Genomic DNA, 20,631 nt, shown 5'->3' with positions numbered 1-20,631 from the left:
TATGTGTTTATTCTCAGGGCCCCACAGTTTTGTTCCTGCACTGTTTTCTCTTGGCTGGGATATGTCCCAGTTGGACGGTATGTGCCTACGAGGAGTGTTCTCGAACTCATAATTGTGAATCAAATTATGAAAATTGTTATGATGTAACCTGTGTAAGGGCCTCCTTGGTGGGAGCTTTTCTTGCATTTCCAGGCTCGCTTGATTGTTCGATGATCCCATGGCTTGATGAGGATCAGGGTGAGTAGAGATGCCAGCTAGTGTACCCCTCTCGAAGGCTCGAGGGTGAATCCCGAAGGGACTTTCCTCTTCTTCCTTCATAACAACCTCTTCAACTTCATCCCTCCTTAGATCTTCTTGAACCGACCTTATGTCTCCTTCTCCATTGTTGAAGGGTGAGGAATACATGACGTTGATCTAGTTGAATCTGTCAGAAAACAGCAAGAAAAGAGAACTGAGGATTTCTCCCGGATACGGTGATCAACAGGTACGGGAAGTATATATAGATTTTTTATCTTGGTGGACAAGCATACGAAAGAAAAATGGAGTATGGAAGGTGTCCTAGTGTGACGCCCCCGATTTGATCATACACTAACCATACACGCAAACGTGTATGATCAAGATCATGGACTCATGGAAAGATATCACAACACAACTCTAAAAATAAAATAAGTCATACACGCATCATATTACAAGCCAGGGGCCTCGAAGACTCGAATACAAGAGCTCGATCATAGACGAGTCAGCGGAAACAACAATATCTGAGTACAGACATATGTTAAACAAGTTTGCCTTAAGAAGGCTAGCACAAAAGTAGCAACGATCGAAAAGGCAAGGCCTCCTACCTGGGACCTCCTAACTACTCCTCGAAGCTGAACTCCACATAGAATCAACCGCGGGATCCTCTGGCTCCTGGATTCCATCATCTGGTCGCAGCAACCGAGTATAGAAAGGGGGAAAAGGGGGAGCAAAGCAACCGTGAGTACTCATCCAAAGTACTCGCAAGCAACGAGCTACACTACAAATGTATGCATTGGTATCAAATGGAAAAGGAGGTATCATATGTGGACTGAACTGCAGAATGCCGAAATAAGAGGGGGATAGCTAGTCCTTTCGAAGACTACGCTTCTGGTAACCTCCATCTTGCAGCAGGAGAAGAGAGTAGATGGTAAGTTCACCAAGTAACATCGCATAGCATAATCCTACCCGGTGATCCTCCCCTCGTCGCCCTGTTAGAGAGCGATCACCGGGTTGTATCTGGCACTTGGAAGGGTGTGTTTTATTAAGTAGCCGGTTCTAGTTGTTATAAGGTCAAGGTACAACTCCAAGTCATCCTGTTATCGAAGATCACGGCTATTCGAATAGATTAACTTCCCTGCAGGGGTGCACCACATTTCCCAACACGCTCGATCCCCTTTGTCCAGACACACTTTCCTGGGTCATGCCCGGCCTTGGAAGATCAACACGTCGCATCCCTACCTAGGTACAACAGAGAGGTCAGCACGCCGGTCTACATCCTATGGCGCAGGGGTCTGGGCCCATCGCCCATTGCACACCTGCACATTGCGAGGGCGGCCGGTGAGCAGACCTAGCCTCCCTTATACAAGAGTAGGCGTTCCAGTCCAACCCGGCACGCGCCGCTCAGTCGCTGATGTCACGAAGGCTTCGGCTGATACCACGACGTCGAGTGCCCATAACTGTCCCCGCGTAGATGGTTAGTGCGTATAGGCCAGTGGCCAGACTCAGATCAAATACCAAGATCTCGTTAAACGTGTTATCTTGAAATAACCGCGAACGCCGACCAGGGCCAGGCCCACCTCTCTCCTAGGTGGTCTCAACCTGCCCTCTCGCTTCGCCACAAAGATCAACACAGAGGGCCGTCAGGAAAGTATGTCCTTCTAGCCCCCAATTCATGAATCAACTGCGGGTACTCCCCGAGCCAACCCGACTTTAGTCATCACATGTATCATGTATAAAATATATAGTATATACCCGTGATCACCTCTCGAGTGATCACGGCCCGATAGTATAGCATGGCAGACGGACAAGAATGTAGGGCCACTGATGATAAACTAGCATCCTATACTAAGCATTAGGATTGCAGGTAAAGATAACAACAGTAGTAGCAAGGACAGGCTATGCATCAGGATAGGATTAACAGAAAGCAGTAACATGCTACACTACTCTAATGCAAGAAGTAGAGAGAAGAGTAAGCGATATCTGGTGATCAAAGGGGGGGGCTTGCCTGGTTGCTCTGGCAAGAAAGAGGGGTCGTCAACATCGTAATCGTACTGGGTAGCAGCGGCGTCGGTCTCGGTGTCTAGCGAGAGAAGAGGGGGAAGAAACAATAAATATAATGCAAACAAATGCATAGTGATGCATGACATGAAAAAGCGTGATGCTAGGTGTGCCCTAAAGCGGTAGTAGGTGATACCGGCGAAGGGGAAAAACATCTGGGAAAGTATTCCCGGTGTTTCGCGTTTTCGAATAGATGAACCGGAGGGGGAAAGTTGCGTGTTCGCTATGCTAGGGATGCGTGGCGGACGAACGGGCTGCGTATTCGGATTCGTCTCGTCGTTCTGAGCAACTTTCATGTACAAAGTATTTTCATCCGAGTTATGGATTAATTTATATTATTTTTTGAATTTACTTATATTTAAAAATTACACAGTAAAATAATTTTGTCTCCTAGTGCTATTCTAGCATAGTGTATGACAGTGGGGCCAGGGGGTTGGGTTGACCCAGTCAAAGGTTGACTAGTCAACATATGAACAGTGTACGAGGCCACATGTTGTTGACTTAGACAATTATTTTAAATTTGTTTTTCTCTAAACCATTAGTGGGTCCACATGTCATCTACTATTGGATAAATTAGCTAGTCTATCTATCTATCTATACCTTTATATCTATACCTCGATATACCTATACTAATTACAGACTTCCTAAAAATTATCACGTTAATTAGAAATTAAGAACCGTTAATCTCGTGGGACCGAATTATAACGGCTCAGATTGAGTTATAATTAATGGTCTAGATGAGCTGGTAATAACCTGTTTTGTCATGATCTGGTTTTTCTTTTGGGCCACGTCAAGATCTGATTGAAGAAGAGCAATAGATTAAAAAAAAGAGATGTCACGACCCCAAACTATTAACTGAGTTTTTTTCCCTTAAAAAACTCTCTTACGTCTAATTGACTTTATATCTCTGTAGCCAAGAAATAAAGGGACAATCACGTTTCTCGGTTATTCTTTCTTTCTTTTACCATGCTTATCTACAGCCCGTGTAATGGAGGGTGAAATGGAGGGTGAAAGGGGTTTAGAGCAATGGGAATAAGCATTGTGTCTGATACCAGAATTGATGATCTCTCAAAAGGTAGCTCATGAATTACATACGAAGCCACGCGTGAGGAATAACTATGAAAACAGGGGGTGTACAGGAGAGTCAGGTTTCGATCCTGTGAAACTATGGGTTGTGGGCCCACCGTGTGGGTTAAGGTAAGAGGGGCGGCGACATCTTGCATGTTCATGATAGCAAGGCATGTTAGGGAATAACCTATCAGTTATGTCGGCAACAACGTCGGTACCAAGGGCGAGGGACGAAGAGAACCATTTTTCTGCTCGTTGAACGAGGCGGGCCAATAGGCAAAGTTCTCGTCCATCAGCGGTTACCGAAATGTCATCAACAGTAGAAACAGGGTCTCACTAACAAAGTTGTACACCAGGTGTTTACATAAGCAGTGAATTACTACTGCTTAAATTATATAGATCACAAGAAAGGTCAAACAAACCAATGGGAAGGAAAATGTGATCATCGGGTTAAACAGAACAATGGAAAGGAAAATGTGTTTAAACACATATTTCAGGAAGGGTATCCTTCCCAAGGACAAGCAGAGCATGATATCCATGACATGATATAACGTAGAAAACCCTTTAGGAAAGGGGAGAGAAATATCATGACATTACCCATACAACAGTGCTTGGGTAACTAATAAAGAAATTTTAGCATTGTGCTTCAAATGTTCTTATTGAAAATCGGAGTACCACAAACATGCTTCGAGATAGCATTGACATGGTCTTCAAGCAAGGTCGGACTTTGGATACTCAAAGGATTTATCAAGATCAACTTATAGAATAAGTCTTACAATTTCCTCATGGAAGCATGGATAACCTTGCTAAAAAGGAAACTATATCAATAGGTCCTCCGTACAGGTGTGCTAGGCATGACATCACCTTACCGATATATAAGGACCAATGTAATAACTCTTGGAAATATGTTCCAACCATCATATTTGACCGAGATTCAGATTTGATTGGTGTCAGGATACCTCATAATCAGGATGCGTGAGAAGGTGCAACACCTATTGTCGAGATGACATTGTAAGATTCTTAGGCATGACATCACCTTACCGATATATAAGGACCAATGTAATAACTCTTGGAAATATGTTCCAACCATCGAACGATTGCCTGCAGCCAAGAAATAAAGGGACAACCAGCTGTTCCCAGTGACACAACAGAACGGCCATCAGCGGCAACGCATGCAGATTGAAGAGGGGAACCAGGACTGCAGGAGTTCATGAGAACGGAAATTGCGAGCATGTTGTACATGAAGGAGAGAAGGACAACGGACGGATGAGAGCTGACGAAGCGGTAGATGCTTACGCCGTTATGTGTTCTAGAGATTGGATCTTAATTAATTAATCCTATGCAGCCAAGATGTTGCTTCAGGCTTAATTCCTTTCACCGCTAGGACTGAACCATGCCTTTGTTGCGGTTCAGCTGTAGTACGTTCTTCTTCCTCAAAGGAACCAATGATCCCCTCAATATTTTTCTTACCAGACGTTTTGATTCTCTTTGAGAAGAAACAATTAGTGTTTAAACTCAGTTTAGTTGCTGCTTGGTGGATGTCTTAATATATTCTGATTATAGTTTCTTTCGTCTTTTATCTTATATAAACAAGAGTAACAATGGCTACGTACCAACAGATTATAGTTTCTTTCGTCTTTTATCTTATATAAACAGGAGTAACAATGGCTACGTACCAACACGATGCTCTATGATTCTTTGAACAAATACAAATAAATTAATATATTCTCTTGAAAACAGCGTGTTATGCAAAATTCAGATCTATGCGATGTTTCGTTTCGAAAAACATTGAGCGTGTTTTTTGGGTCATATACAGTTTTGAAAAAAAAATCCAGAAACAATCAGATATTGGGGGAACTGGAAGCTATAGTTTCCAACACTTATTTTGTTTTGTAAGTAGAAATAATGATAAATATAAAATAACGTTCCGCATAGTTTGAATGCTTTGATCTAGGGCACATGCATACATGGACAAACATAACAGTAGAGGTTATTAGCAAGGAACGATGCTGGCTAATTGATCTTTTTACATTAATTGTTGAGGTGTCTGTACAACTTAATCATGGTCGCTCTCTATATAAAAATAATAGTACAATATATCTAAATAGGTTGTACATATTGGAAAAAAGGCTTACTTAATCACGCTGACAGTAAAGAAAATAAATAGCCCCATATTAAGTTGATACCTTTTTTCTGCGAGGGTATCTGATGATTTTCCTCTATGCATCTTTTAAAATGGTGCATATGGTAACAATTAAATGTGATGCCTTACGAAGGAGCAATTAAGACCCGTAAAAAGATATTAGATTATGATCTATGAGCAAAGCACAAATTTAGGAATGTCTTGGGAGTTGTATCAATGTTTCAAGTTGCGTTTTAAATCAAAGGGAAGTTCGACCAGGAGATATTGTTTAGAAATCTACTTTACGGTGTCACACAGACAAAGGATTGGTATATTTCTCTTGAATATTTATAAAGTCATGCATAGTTAGATATTACCTTTTTTGGAAGTCTTACGTGAATTTACACTTTCAAGTATGCGAACAAAAATGACACATATTAAGACATGCACAATAATGCACTTGAAACATAAATAAAATAAAACTCTAAAGTTATATTAAAACTAGAAAAAAATAGATGGGAATTATGTTGATTTGATTTTAAATATAAAAACATGGCATTGTAGACAAATCACTATGAGAAAAAGGAAGAATTTTGAAGCATGCAATAGTCAAAATAACAACAATGAACCAAAACCATAGCAATTCATCAATATTCCATATACTAGCCCGTGCAAATGCACGGGTTCACGACTAGTACTACTAATTATAAACTAACTAAAAGGCTGGCCAGGGTGTGGCATAGCCGGCCACACACGGCTGTGGTGCCTATACACTACGCACTCACGTACACACACTATGCTAGGGAGTAACTTTATTTCTTTTAACACAAGATAGCATTTTGTGATTTTTGTAGGATTTAATCCATGCATTATATGAAACAGGTCCAATGGAACAAAATGAGGCTTATTACGTCTACTTTCCATTTATATAATTTTTACCCATGTTAGGACTTGTCTTATCGCTGTTTAGTGGCAGTTTAGAAGGCTAGTCATTGTAGAAATACAAAAGCTAGCTAGTAGAGGCAGCAACTAGAAGTACATAGTAGTAGAATGCGGCAACAGCGCCGTGGTAGCAAGCAACATCAGGCGAGCGGGAGCAGCACGCCGGCGGCCGAGAGGCAGCGGGCACACGCGCGTGTGGTCAGCAGCAGCAGTGACGACGGTGCAACAGCAACAGCTAAGCGGCAGCAGTAGTAGAGCAGCGAAGCAGCAAGCAGAGCAGCACAAGGAGGACGAGCAGCGTCAGGGGATGGCGACGCGAGCAAAGGCGCAGCGGCCGGCCAAAGATTGGGCGACGCAGGCGCGGGGCGCGGCCAAGCGTGGTGCGGCGCAGCGAGCAGTGGAGGCGGCGTGGGGTGGGTAGAGGCAGCCGCCGGTGGGCGCGGGCGCTGCGGTGGCAGGGCTACACGAGCGCGACCGATGCACGGCAGGGCGCAGCGGGGTGCACAGCAGTGCGGGCGCGTTCGGGCACGGCAAGGCCTTGCGCGGGTGCGGGGCTGCGCGGGTGCGGGGCTGCGCGAGGGCAGTGCGCCAGCGTGGCGCGAGGCCAGGGCGCCCAGCGAGTGAGGCGCGCGGGCACGGTGGCCGCGGACAGAGGCGGGGTAGGGCACGCAACGGGCACGAGCTGGCCACGGTTGGGCGCGGCCAAGCGAGGCAGGGCGCGGTCGCGGAACACGGCAAGCGCGGACAAGGGGGGACGACGAGTGGAGCTCCGGCAACGGCGACCTACGGCAAGGGAAGGAAGGGGGAAAGCTGGGGAAAGGAGAAGGCTCACCGAGAGGCGCAAGAAAGGCCGTTGAGGGCTTAGGAGCAGCAGGACGGAGTGGATCGATGCGTCGAACGACGGTGATTGGAGATCGAAGACGGGCTGGATCCGGGCGCTGTCGGGCGAGGAGCTCGTTCCTGAGGGCATAGTTGACATAGTCGACTGCGAGGAAGTTGATGGACACCTCCTCAGGTGCCGGGAACGATCATAGTCGTGGTGAAGAGCTTGGCCATGGCGACGGCTATGTTCGGGTCCGCGTTGTGGAGAATAAAGCGGCTCGAGGAGAGGAAGGGAAATGTGCTAGGGTTCGTCCCGAGGTTGCCGGGGTCGGCCTTATGCTCCAGGGAAGACGGGGGATGGCCGGCACGTGGCATGGTGCGGCCATGGCCGGGGGATGCCTGCCACGGCTCCCCTGCCTCCCTGTAGCAGCAGAAAGATGGGGTGGTTGACGTGGGCTGGGCACTGTTGGATGTAGAACCCACTAGGCCTTTCATTTTGTTTATATAATTACCTATGTTTTCCTTCCTATTTCTGTTTTGTATTAAGTTGAGCCACCAGATGTATTTTTTTAAATAAGAAACTTGTCAGATCAAATACTAGACATTATTTAGTATTGCCTCTAAAAGGTTTGGTGAGTATTTGAATTCATTTGAATTTTGCATAAATGAAAACGGATTAATGGGATTGTTTTGGTCACTGTTTTAATTGATTTAGGGCGATTAATTATTTTTTTAAATGTTGGATGTTGTTTGTTAATTAGCTAGTGAATATTTGTAACCTTTTGAACATTTTTAATTCACTATTTTATGAAACTATAACTTGACTTGTTATTTGAACTAAGTTTGAAATGAGTGGAGTTTAGCAAATTTTAATTATGATGACCTGGCATCATTAACAGGGGTTTACTGTAGCTTAACTATCGGGGTGTCACAAATCTCCTCCACTACAAGAAATCTCGTCCCGAGATTTAAGGGGTGGTTTAAGGGGGGGAGACTAGGTTATGCAATTTCTAACGATTCTTCACAGTCTAGGTTGCTCTTCTCGAAGAGGTTGATCCATTACGTCGACGTCTTCATTTCTCTGCTTCAGGTCATCATAATGAAGTCGTTTTTTTTGTGGAGTCTTCATCGTACTTACGGTAAGGAAAAAGGGTAGATTCGGAAGAACAAACCTCTACAAGGTTGTTCATCTGGTAGATAACATCGGGGAAGGTGGTGGAAAGTAACTCTCGAATTGGAACTTAAGCAAATATCGAGAGCAAAGTAATAAGGTACTATGAGAAGTTTCGAGTGGACAGGCAATCGTTCGATGCCTGAAATGGAGGGTGAAAGGGGTTTAGAGCAATGGGAATAAGCATTGTGTCTGATACCAGAATTGATGATCTCTCGAAAGATAGCTCATGAATTACATACGAAGCCACGCGTGAGGAATAACTATGAAAACAGGGGGTGTACAGGAGAGTCAGGTTTCGATCCTGTGAAACTATGGGTTGTGGGCCCATCATGTGGGTTAAGGTAAGAGGGGCGGCGACATCTTGCATGTTCATGATAGCAAGGCATGTTAGGGAATAACCTATCAGTTATGTCAGCAACAACGTCGGTACCAAGGGCGAGGGACGAAGAGAACCATTTTCCTGCTCGTTGAACGAGGCGGGCCAATAGGCAAAGTTCTCGTCCATCGGCGGTTACCGAAATGTCATCAACAGTAGAAATAGGGTCTCACTAACAAAGTTGTACACCAGATGTTTACATAAGCAGTGAATTACTACTGCTTAAATTATATAGATCACAAGAAAGGTCAAACAAACCAATGGGAAGGAAAATGTGATCATCAGGTTAAACAGAACAATGGAAAGGAAAATGTGTTTAAACACATATTTCAGGGGGGTATCCTTCCCAAGGACAAGCAGAGCATGATATCCATGACATGATATAACGTAGAAAACCCTTTAGGAAAGGGGAGAGAAATATCATGACATTACCCATACAACAGTGCTTGGGTAACTAATAAAGAAATTTTAGCATTGTGCTTCAAATGTTCTTATTGAAAATTGGAGTACCACAAACATGCTTCGAGATAGCATTGACATGGTCTTCAAGCAAGGTCGGACTTTGGATACTCAAAGGATTTATCAAGATCAACTTATAGAATAAGTCTTACAATTTCCTCATGGAAGCATGGATAACCTTGCTAAAAAGGAAACTATATCAATAGGTCCTCCGTCCAGGTGTGCTAGGCATGACATCACCTTACCGATATATAAGGACCAATGTAATAACTCTTGGAAATATGTTCCAACCATCATATCTGACCGAGATTCAGATCTGATTGGTGTCAGGATACCTCATAATCAGGATGCGTGAGAAGAAGGTGCAACACCTATTGTCGAGATGACATTGTAAGATTCTTAGGAAATGAACTATGGAAGAGAGTTCTGAAACAAGAGTTCATCATTAAACCAAGGAGAGAATGAGGGGTGGCTGATGGTCTCAGCGACAATTCATTGGGATTTCCAAAAGATGGATTTCCATAATTATGTGAACAAGGAGATAACATTAGTCATATAAAATGATATAATGATGTATGCTCGAGGAAAACATACACAATTTAACAATGATAGAAGGGTGCACCCGGAAATCTAGACTAGGTAGCACGATCAATGTTTGAATGATGATCCAATAAGCAATAGACTTAGAATGAAACTATCGACCATTAACTTCAAAGAAATAGGGTTGCTATAAGTTTTGAAATTTACACCTCTCAGTCCATTTGCCAGTATTCTGGTTAGAAACAACACGGGGACCAAGAAGGAATGGTGATGGTGAGAAGTATCACTTGTATCAAGAATTCTCAAGAGGTGGTGAAATTCCGACAACATTCTTGACCTAAAAGGTGGTAATATTCCAAGCTAAAGAAGAACAAATGTTGGATAGCAAGGAACTCAAGGTATAACACAAAACATGAACAAGTTTGTGTTGGACGGGGGCAATGAAGTTGCAGATCATAACACAAACCTTCGAGGGACAAGGATGGTATTTCTCATCAAGAATTCAACTGATATCCTAGAAGAATTCAAAATGTTGAAGATGATCATGACAAATTTTGTCGAGATATTTCATGAAGATGTAATCGATCAGCGATGACATCAAGTCAAAGGAATGATGAAGCAAGAGGTTATTGGAACCACAGTTACGACACAAACTCGAAATCAAGCTTGTTGTATAAGGTGAAAGGGTATGACGAGGAAGATTGATGTAAGCTTAGCTATCGTTGCAAATTGGTGCTCCGAGAATAAGGACCAGGTAGCATAGTTAAAATCAGCACAATAATGATATAGCCAATCTTGCTAGGAATGATGTGATCGAGTTCAAACCCGTAAGCAATGATGGTTAATAAGAGTTGTTGAATCGTAGTGCGGACTCGATTCAATTATCGGTGTTCTCGAGTGACTAATAACTAATAACCCGAAGAAAGATTGGAATCGGTGAGAATTAATTGTAGATGAAGAACTCATAAGGAGTTATGTAGTTCCATGATATTCTCGAGATACCAGGGTGTAATGCTAGACGGTAGATCAAAGTAAAGGTTGGACTGGTGTATTGGTCCACAGAAGACAAGTGCTTAAACTTGTCTGTGAAATGGGATCAGAGAGAACATATGGTTGGAAATACGGCTGCAACAGATAAATTCATCGATACCAAGGGATATTATTTCAAGGAAATAGTTATTATTACGAGAAGCTTCCATGATAAGGTATACATCGTGTCCATGGGCATGAACGCAGGGTTCAAGGTCGACTCCCACTTGTTCAATGCATAACCTTTCATTCACCTCTCATATTTCGAAAATGACATTAGTTGTTGAAAGCTTTTTCTTGGTGCAATAGCAGATAAGTATGACCCCTGAAATCTTTCGGCTTCACTCAGATTTAAAGAAGGCATAGGTTCAACCCATCTGGGCCTCTTAGGAACATATACCACAAAGTTCAGGAGCGAATTACTCAAGCTCGGGAGCAGAGCATGGTTGACAAAAGTAGGGGATACAATTTACCAAAGACATTATGTTTCCGATGAAAGGCTCACAAGTTGAATGAATATGAAGGGCGGTGTCGGACAAAATCCAACAAAGGATCTGATGTGAGTATCGGTACTCAACCAGAGGAAGAAAGAATGCAAGATCATATTATAGAAACAACTGACTAACTCAAAGCTCGGAAGCAAAGGAATTATGAATTCCAATACAAGGGATCAGAAGCAATGCTTTGATTAGGGATGGACAAGTTGAATAGCCTTAGGGGTACAATCAATGGCAGTTTGGTTGGTCGAGATCCAGCTCATGTTTAAAATGGCGTCTGAGCCGGAAGGATGAATTCTAGGATCTAAATGAGGATTATGAGCATTCGCAACATATTGAACCAACAGACTCAAAATGATAATGACAAGGGATGCCATTAAGATTACAAGACATATGGGATTAACCATAGTGCAAGCAAGCGAGAGTTTTAAAAGCAATAGGTTGCTTAAGAATTTGGAAGATCGAATAGCACTTCAAAGAATTTTGTGAAACTCATGATCAATAGGGGATGAGCGGATACTTGATAAGTGCAAGGAATTATCCGTAGGGGTATTTCCATGGCAAGGAACTACAAGGCAGTAGGCATAAGTATTCTCGGAATAATAGAGAGAAATTCGGGGTATCTTGTAATAACAAGATCAACGGGGAATGATTGTATGAATGGCAAGTGTATGTAGTTATTCATAAGGATATTACGGTGGTAGGGAATTGCAAAGACGATGAGCATATGTTCTCGGGAGAACATCGGAGAGTATTTTCGGAATCTTCTGGTGCAGCAGGCGATCATCTGTGATAAGGGGCTCTCCGGTTGAAAGTGATCACGAGATCCTAATGTTAGATTAAGTAAAAATCATTTCACCCGAATAGAAGAGAGAGCAGAATCCCAGAGTATAGACGAGGAATAAAAGATCCTAATACCACTCAAATGGCAACGTGGGACCGTAAGGCACACAACCATGTTAGTAAAAGTTTTTGTAATGTCTAGACTCAACTGCGGCCAAGGAGTGTGCAAGGGGGATTCCTACAGGCAGTCGGCTTTGATACCAACTTGTGACGCCCCCGATTTGACCATACACTAATCATACATGCAAACGTGTACGATCAAGATCAGGGACTCACGGGAAGATATCACAACACAACTCTACAAATAAAATAAGTCATACAAGCATCATATTACAAGCCAGGGGCCTCGAAGGCTCGAATATAAGAGCTGATCATAGACGAGTCAGCAGAAGCAACAATATCTGAGCACAGACATAAGTTAAACAAGTTTGCCTTAAGAAGGCTAGCACAAAAGTAGCAACGATCGAAAAGGCAAGGCCTCCTGCCTGGGATCTCCTAACTACTCCTCGAAGTCGAACTCCACATAGAATCAACCGCGGGATCCTCTGGCTCTTGGACTCCATCATCTAGTCGCAGCAACCGGGTATAGAAAGTGGGAAAAGGGGAGCAAAGCAACCATGAGTACTCATCCAAAATACTCGCAAGCAATGAGCTACACTACAAATGTATGCATTGGTATCAAATGAAAAAGAGGGTATCATATGTAGACTGAACTGCAGAATGCCGGAATAAGAGGGGGATAGCTAGTCCTTTCGAAGACTACGCTTCTGGTAACCTCCATCTTGCAGCAGGAGAAGAGAGTAGATGGTAAGTTCACCAAGTAACATCGCATAGCATAATCCTACCCGGTGATCCTCCCCTCGTCACCCTGTTAGAGAGCGATTACCGGGTTGTATCTGGAACTTGGAAGGGTGTGTTTTATTAAGTAACCGGTTCTAGTTGTCATAAGGTCAAGGTACAACTCCAAGTCGTCCTGTTACCGAAGATCATTAACTTCCCTGCAGGGGTGCACCACATTTCCCAACACGCTCGATCCCCTTTGTCCGGACACACTTTCCTGGGTCATACCCGACCTCGGAAGATCAACACGTCGTAGCCCTATCTAGGCACAACAGAGAGGTCAGCACGCCGGTCTACATCCTATGGCGCAGGGGTCTGGGCCCATCGTCCATTGCACACCTGCACGTTGCGAGAGCGGCCGGTGAGCATACCAAGCCTTCCTTATACAAGAGCAGGCGTTCCAGTCCAACCCGGCGCGCGCCGCTCAGTCGCTGACGTCACGAAGGCTTCGGCTGATACCACGACGTCGAGTGCCCATAACTGTCCCCGCATAGATGGTTAGTGCGTATAGGCCAATGGCCAGACTCAGATCAAATACCAAGATCTCGTTAAACGTGTTATCTTGAAATAACCGCAAACGCCGACCAGGGCCAGGCCCACCTCTCTCCTAGGTGGTCTCAACCTGCCCTGTCGCTTCGCCACAAAGATCCACACAGAGGGCCGTCGGGAAAGTATGTCCTTCCAGCCCCCAATTCGTGAATCAACTGTGGGTACTCCTCGAGCCAACCCGACTTTAGTCATCATATGTATCATGTATAAAGTATATAGTATATACTCGTGATCACGACCCGATAGTATAGCATGGCAGACGGACAAGAATGTAGGGCCACTGATGATAAACTAGCATCCTATACTAAGCATTAGGATTGCAGGTAAAGGTAACAACAGTAGTAGCAAGGACAGGCTATGCATGAGGATAGGATTACCGGAAAGCAGTATGTGACGCCCCGAGACCGATGTGCCAGTTGTCGTCCAGTTATTCGTTGTTGTTGCCATGTCATTTGCTTGCGTGTCGCATCTTGCCTTGTCATCATGTGCATTGCATCATCATGTTTTCAAAACTTGCATCCGTCCCGGTCTCCTGGTTCTCTTCGTTGTCCGTTCTGAGCCCAGGTACACTTGCACGCGCCTGCGACATGTCTGAAATATTATTTTATAAGTGGCCGGAAAATGTTCTCAGAATGGGATGAAAGTTGGCGTGCGGTGTTTTTATGTTGTAGGTAGGCCGCCTGTCAATTTTTGTCGCATTCGGAGTTCGTTTGATGCCCCAACGATTAACTATAGCGGCAGTATAGCCGGTCTTTTCGTCGGACGTTTTCGGTCTTCGGAAACTGTTGTCGGGCTGTAATTCTCTGCTCTCCTCTCAGTCCATGGCCCTCTACACAGTCCACTAGACTCAACCTACCCCTTCTTGCGTCCGGAGCCATCCGATGGCAATCGCACGGTCCAAAAACCCCTCCTAACCCCTCAAACCCTAACCCTGTCTATAAAAGGAAGCCTCCCCTTCCATTTTTGGCAGCAGACAACTCCCTCCTCAAAATCAGCGCGCCGCCAGCCTCCTCCCACCTCCACCTCGCATTCCGCGCCGGCCTAACCCGCCGCCGCCACTTGGCGCTGCCCCATCGGGCGAGCCGCCACCTGAACCCACCGTCGCCGCCACCTAGGGCCAGTGGCAGCACGCCACGTGCCCCTGCCAGCGCCTCCCTCCTTCCACCTCGCGCCGGCCCGCCCGACCCAGATCGGGGCCCGCTCGAGCCCATCTGGGCCCGGACGAGCCGCATCGCTGCCCGCAACCGCAAGAGCCTCGCTGCCCTCGAGCTCCTTCGCCACCAACCCTCGCGTGACGCCTCCCACCGTCGTTCGCTGCTCCGGCGGGTCACCGGAGTCCGCCGTCGCCGGCGACCAGTCAGGTCAACTACCGTTCTCCACCTCCTTCTCCCTGCCTTTCTTTCCTCTCTCTCTCGTCATGCCTCATCGCCATGAGTGCAGCTGCAGGAGCTTCGCCACCACCAATCTGGTAGGAGTCGCCATCCTTGTCCTGGAGCCGGCTGGAGCTCGCCCGTCGGCCCCGGATCCGACCTCCTGCGTTGTTCTCGTGCCCCTCGCCTCGCCGGCTCCCGAAGGCCGCGCCGCGCCGCCCTGCCTTCCCACGATCCCCTCTGGATCGAGGAGAAGGACGATGACAGACACGCCGGCCGCGTGGGCCGCATCCAGCGCCGAGCCGGCCCACCGCTCCTCCAACCTGGGCTGAAGCCCACTGGGTGAGGCCACCCCCCCTGAGCGCCTTTTTTTCTTCCCTGTTGTTGGGCCATGCTCTGTACGCCCAGTTTTGGCCCATAGTATGTTTTTTTCGTGTGCTGCGTTTTTAGCATTTATCCCAGGTTTTGCAGTTTTACAGAAAACCCCTTTGGGATCATGCATTTAATAACTTCTAAACCGTGCATCACATGTAAATAACTTAATATGAAAAATGCTTAGAATTGCATCTAGTTTCATAATATGTCATCTTCATCCATGTTTAAAATGTTTAAAATATTGTTTGTTTAAATTTTGCTCTATGAATATGCAAAAATGTTTTAATTCATAACTAATTAACTGTAGCTCCAAATTTAACAAACTTTATATGTAAATGGGGTAGAAAAATGCCTACTTTAACATGGTGGCCTTACTTTGCATGTTTAACAACTCTAAAATAATGTTTAGGGCAGAACAGTACCAAACCTAATATATGCACATGAGGAGTTTCCGTACTTGTTGGTTGTTGTTCCGGCCTCATTTAAACTTGCCTAGATACGTAGTTTTCATTTGCTTCACCCCCTTGCCATGTTAATCAACATTTAATATTGTTGGGTACCTAAACGAGAGAGAACTAAATAACTTGAATGTGGTGTTTCGTCAATATGCAACGGAGTTGCATATTGAGCTCCACTTAATTTGTAGGATTGTTTGTGCACTTTGCCATGCCATGCTTCATTAAACCGGACATGCATCATACTTGATTGTGCATCATGCCATATTTATGTGGTGGTTGTTTACTATGATTGTTTGCTTCTTTCCGGTGTTGCTTCTTCGGATTGATTCCGGTAACGTCGTGTTGTGAGGATCCGTCATCTACGTCTGTTTGTCTTCCTCATGGACTCGTTCTTCTTCCTTGCGGGATTTCAGGCAATATGATCATACCCTCGAAATCACTACTATCTTTGCTTTGCTAGTTGCTCGCTCTTTTGCTATGCCTATGCTGCGATACCTACCACTTGCTTATCATGCCTCCCATATTGTTAAGCCAAGCCTCTAACCACCTTGTCCTAGCAAACGTTGATTGGCTATGTTACCGCTTTGCTCAGCCCCTCTTATAGCGTTGTTAGTTGCAGGTGAAGATTGAAGTTTGTTCCTTGTTGGAACATGGAGATGTTGTTCCTTATTGGAACATGTTTACTTGTTGGGATATCACAATATATCTTATTTAATTAATGCATCTATATACTTGGTAAAGGGTGGAAGGCTCAGCCTTATGCCTGGTGTTTTGTTCCACTCTTGCCGCCCTAGTTTCCGTCATATCGGTGTTATGTTCCCGGATTTTGCGTTCCTTACGTGGTTGGGTTATAATGGGAACCCCTTGACAGTTCGCCTTGAATAAAACTCCTCCAGCAAGGCCCAACATTAGTTTTACCATTTGCCACCTAGCCTTTTCTTTCCCTTGAGTCGGCCAGCTCAAGGGTCATCTTTATTAAACCCTCGGGCCAGTGCTCCTCTGAGTGTTGGTCCAACCCAGAGCACCGTGCAGGGCCATCCCTTGGCAACTTGGGTTACGTCGGCTCCTGTACGCTTAGCTTATCCGATGTGCCCTGAGAACGAGATATGTGCAGCTCCTATCGGGATTTGTCGGCACAGCGGGCGGTGTTGCTGGACTTGTTTTACCATTGTCGAGGATGTCTTGTAGAACCGGGATACCGAGTCTGATCGGAATGTCTCGGGAGGAGGTCTATTCCTTCGTTGACCGTGAGAGCTTGTGATGGGCTAAATTGGGACACCCCTGCAGGGATTTGAACTTTCGAAAGCCGTGCCCGCGGTTATGGGCAGATGGGAATTTGTTAATGTCCGGTTGTAGAAAACCTGAAGTTGACATTAATTAAAATACATCAACCGCGTGTGTAACCGTGATGGTCTCTTTCCGGCAGAGTCCGGGAAGTGAACACGGTGTTGGAGTTATGCTTGACGTAGGTTGTTCTAGGATCACTTCTTGATCATACTTTTATCGACCGTGCTTTGCCTTCTCTTCTCGCTCTCATTTGCGTATGTTAGCCACCATATATGCTAGTCGCTTGCTGCAGCTCCACCTCATACCTTCACCTTACCCATAAGCTTAAATAGTCTTGATCGTGTGGGTGCGAGATTGCTGAGTCCCTGTGGCTCACAGATACTTCCAAAACCAGCTTGCAGGTGCCGTTGAACCGTGCAGGTGACGCAACCAAGCTCAAAGAGGAGCTCAATGAAGATCTTGTCCTTTGTGTTGTTTCGTTCTAGTTGATCAGTAGTGGAGCCCAGTTGGGGTCGATCGGGGACCTTGTCGCTTTTGGGGTTCTTCTTTTATTTTGGTTCCATAGTCAGACCTTGTTTGTATCTAGATGTGTAATGCTTTATTCATGTATTGTGTAAAGTGGCGATTGTAAGCCAACTATGTATTTTTTTCCTTATGTATTACATGGGTTGTGTGAAGATTACTTCACTTGCGACATTGCTTTCAATGCGGTTATGCCTCTAAGTCGTGCTTCGACACGTGGGAGATATAGCCGCATCGAGGGCGTTACACAGTAACATGCTACACTACTCTAATGCAAGAAGTAGAGAAAAGAGTAGGCGATATCTAGTGATCAAAGGGAGGGCTTGCCTGGTTGCTCTGGCAAGAAAGAGGGGTCGTCAACACCGTAGTCGTACTGGGTAGCAGCGGCGTCGGTCTTGGTGTCTAGCGAGAGAAGAGGGGGAAGAAACAATAAATATAATGCAAACAAATGCATAGTGATGCATGACATGACAAAGCGTGATGTTAGGTGTGCCCTAACGCGGTAGTAGGTGATACCGGCGAAGGGGGAAAACATCCGGGAAAGTATTCCCGGTGTTTTGCGTTTTCAGACAGATGAACCGGAGGGGGAAAGTTGCGTGTTTGCTATGCTAGGGATGCATGGCGGACGAACGGGCTGTGTATCCGGATTCGTCTCGTCGTTCTGAGCAACTTTCATGTACAAAGCATTTTCATCCGAGTTATGAATTAATTTATATTATTTTTTGAATTTACTTATATTTAAAAATTACACAGTAAAATAATTTTGTCTCCTAATGCTATTCTAGCATAGTGTATGATAGTGGGGCCAGGGGGTTGGGTTGACCCAGTCAAAGGTTGACTAGTCAACATATAAACAGTGTACGGGGCCACATGTCGTTGCCTTAGACAATTATTTTAAATTTGTTTTTCTCTAAACCATTAATGGGTCCACATGTCATCTACTATTGGATAGATTAGCTAGTACTACTAATTATAAACTAACTAAAAGGCTGGCCAGGGTGTGGCATAGCCGGCCACACACCGCTATGGTGCCTATACACTACGCACTCACGTACACACACTATGCACTATGCTAGGGAGTAACTCTATTCCTTTTAACATAAGATAGCATTTTGTGATTTTTGTAGGATTTAATCCATGCATTATCTGAAACAGGTCCAATGAAACAAAATGAGGCTTATTACGTCTACTTTCCGTTTGTATAATTTGTACCCATGTTAGGATTTGCATTATCGCTGTTTAGTGGCAGTTTAGAAGGCTAGTCATTGTAGAAATACAAAAGCTAGCTAGTAGGAGGCAGCAACTGGAAGTACAGAGTAGTAGGATGCGGCAACAACGCCGTGGTAGCAAGCAGCATCAGGCGAGCGGGAGCAGCACGCCGGCGGCCGAGAGGCAGCGGGCACGCGCGCGCATGGTCAACAGCAGCAGTGATGATGGTGCAACAGCAACAGCTAAGCGGCAGCAGTAGTAGAGCAGCGAAGCAGCAAGCAGAGCAGCACAAGGAGGACGAGCAGCGTCAGGGGATGGCGACGCGAGCAAAGGCGCAGTGGCCGGCCAAAGATTGGGCGATGCAGGCGCGGGGCACGGCCAAGCGTGGTGCGGCGCAGCGAGCAGTGGAGGCGGCGTGGAGTGGGTAGAGGCAGCCGCCGGTGGGCGCGGGCGCTGCGGTGGCAGGGCTACGCGAGCGCGACCGATGCACGACAGGGTGCAGCGGGGTGCACAGTAGTGCGGGCGCGTTCGGGCACGGCAAGGCCTTGCGCGGGTGTGGGGCTGCGCGAGGGCAGTGCGCCGGCGTGGCGCGAGGCCAGGGCGCCCAGCGAGTGAGGCGCGCGGGCACGGTGGCCGCGGACAGAGGCGGGGTAGGGCGCGCAACGGGCACGAGCTGGCCACAGTCGGTCGCGGCCAAACGAGGCAGGGCGCGGTCGTGGAACACGGCGAGCGCGGACAAGGGGGAACGACGAGTGGAGCTCCGGCAACGGCGACCTACGGCAAGGGAAGGAAGGGGGAAAGCTGGGGAAAGGAGAAGGCTCACCGAGAGGCGCAAGAAAGGCCGTTGAGGGCTTAGGAGCAGCAGGACGGAGTGGATCGATGCGTCGAACGACGGTGATTGGAGATCGAAGACGGGCTGGATCCGGGCGCTGCCGGGCGAGGAGCTCGTTCCTGAGGGCATAGTTGACGTAGTCGACTGCGAGGAAGCTGATGGACACCTCCTCAGGTGCCGGGAACGATCATAGTCGCGGTGAAGAGCTTGGCCATTGCGACGGCTATGTTCGGGTCCGCGTTGTGGAGAATAAGGCGGCTCGAGGAGAGGAAGGGAAATGTGCTAGGGTTCGTCCTGAGGTTTCCGGGGTCAGCCTTATGCTCCAGGGAATACGGGGGATGGCGGGCACGTGGCATGGTGCGGCCATGGCCGGGGGATGCCTGCCACGGCTCCCCTGCCTCCCTGTAGCAGCAGAAAGATGGGGTGGTTGATGTGGGCTGGGCACTGTTGGATCTAGAGCCCACTAGGCCTTTCATTTTGTTTATATAATTACCTATGTTTTCCTTCCTATTTCTGTTTTGTATTAAGTTGAGCCACCAAATGTATTTTGTAAAATAAGTAACTTGTCAGATCAAATACTAGACATTATTTAGTATTGCCTCTAAAAGGTTTGGTGAGCATTATAATTCATTTGAATTTTGCATAAATGAAAACGGATTAATGGGGTTGTTTTGGTCACTGTTTTAATTGATTTAGGGCAATTAATTATTTTGTTAAATGTTGGATGTTGTTTGTTAATTAGCTAGTGAATATTTGTAACCTTTTGAACATTTTTAATTCACTATTTTATGAAACTATAACTTGACTTGTTATTTGAATTTTTATTTGAACTAAGTTTGAAATGAGTGGAGTTTAGCAAATTTTAATTATGATGACCTGGCATCATTAACAGGGATTTAATGTAGCTTAACTATCGGGGTGTCACACCCAGGTGGGCACAACCCTGGTGCGCCCTGGTGTCTTGTGCCCACCGGGGGACGCTTCCTGGAAGTTTCTTTATTTCCAAAATTTTAAATATTTCT

General features: G+C 45.8%; 2 long non-coding RNA genes across 3 annotated transcripts; both read right to left on the bottom strand.

The window, feature by feature from the left end:
• Nucleotides 1-534: 534 nt before the first annotated feature.
• LOC147990442 (uncharacterized) lies at nucleotides 535-7,800 on the bottom strand. 2 transcript variants are annotated; one of them, XR_015599509.1, is made up of 3 exons: nucleotides 7,260-7,800; nucleotides 2,243-2,317; nucleotides 535-923 (listed from the first exon to the last, which is right to left on the bottom strand). It is a non-coding gene; the product is annotated as an uncharacterized LOC147990442 (long non-coding RNA). The 2 variants fall into 2 exon arrangements; XR_015599508.1 differs by lacking the exon at nucleotides 2,243-2,317.
• Nucleotides 7,801-12,450: 4,650 nt separating this feature from the next.
• LOC147990441 (uncharacterized) lies at nucleotides 12,451-20,060 on the bottom strand. Its single transcript, XR_015599507.1, has 3 exons — nucleotides 19,601-20,060; nucleotides 17,896-17,970; nucleotides 12,451-12,733 (listed from the first exon to the last, which is right to left on the bottom strand). It is a non-coding gene; the product is annotated as an uncharacterized LOC147990441 (long non-coding RNA).
• Between the last annotated feature and the right edge of the window lie 571 nt (nucleotides 20,061-20,631).

This window comes from Triticum urartu, chromosome 1A, assembly GCF_056163025.1.
Source record: "Triticum urartu cultivar PI428250 chromosome 1A, HENAU_Tu73, whole genome shotgun sequence".
In the NCBI taxonomy this organism is placed as follows: Eukaryota; Viridiplantae; Streptophyta; class Magnoliopsida; order Poales; family Poaceae; genus Triticum; species Triticum urartu.
This window is presented reverse-complemented; position numbering and strand designations above follow the sequence as displayed.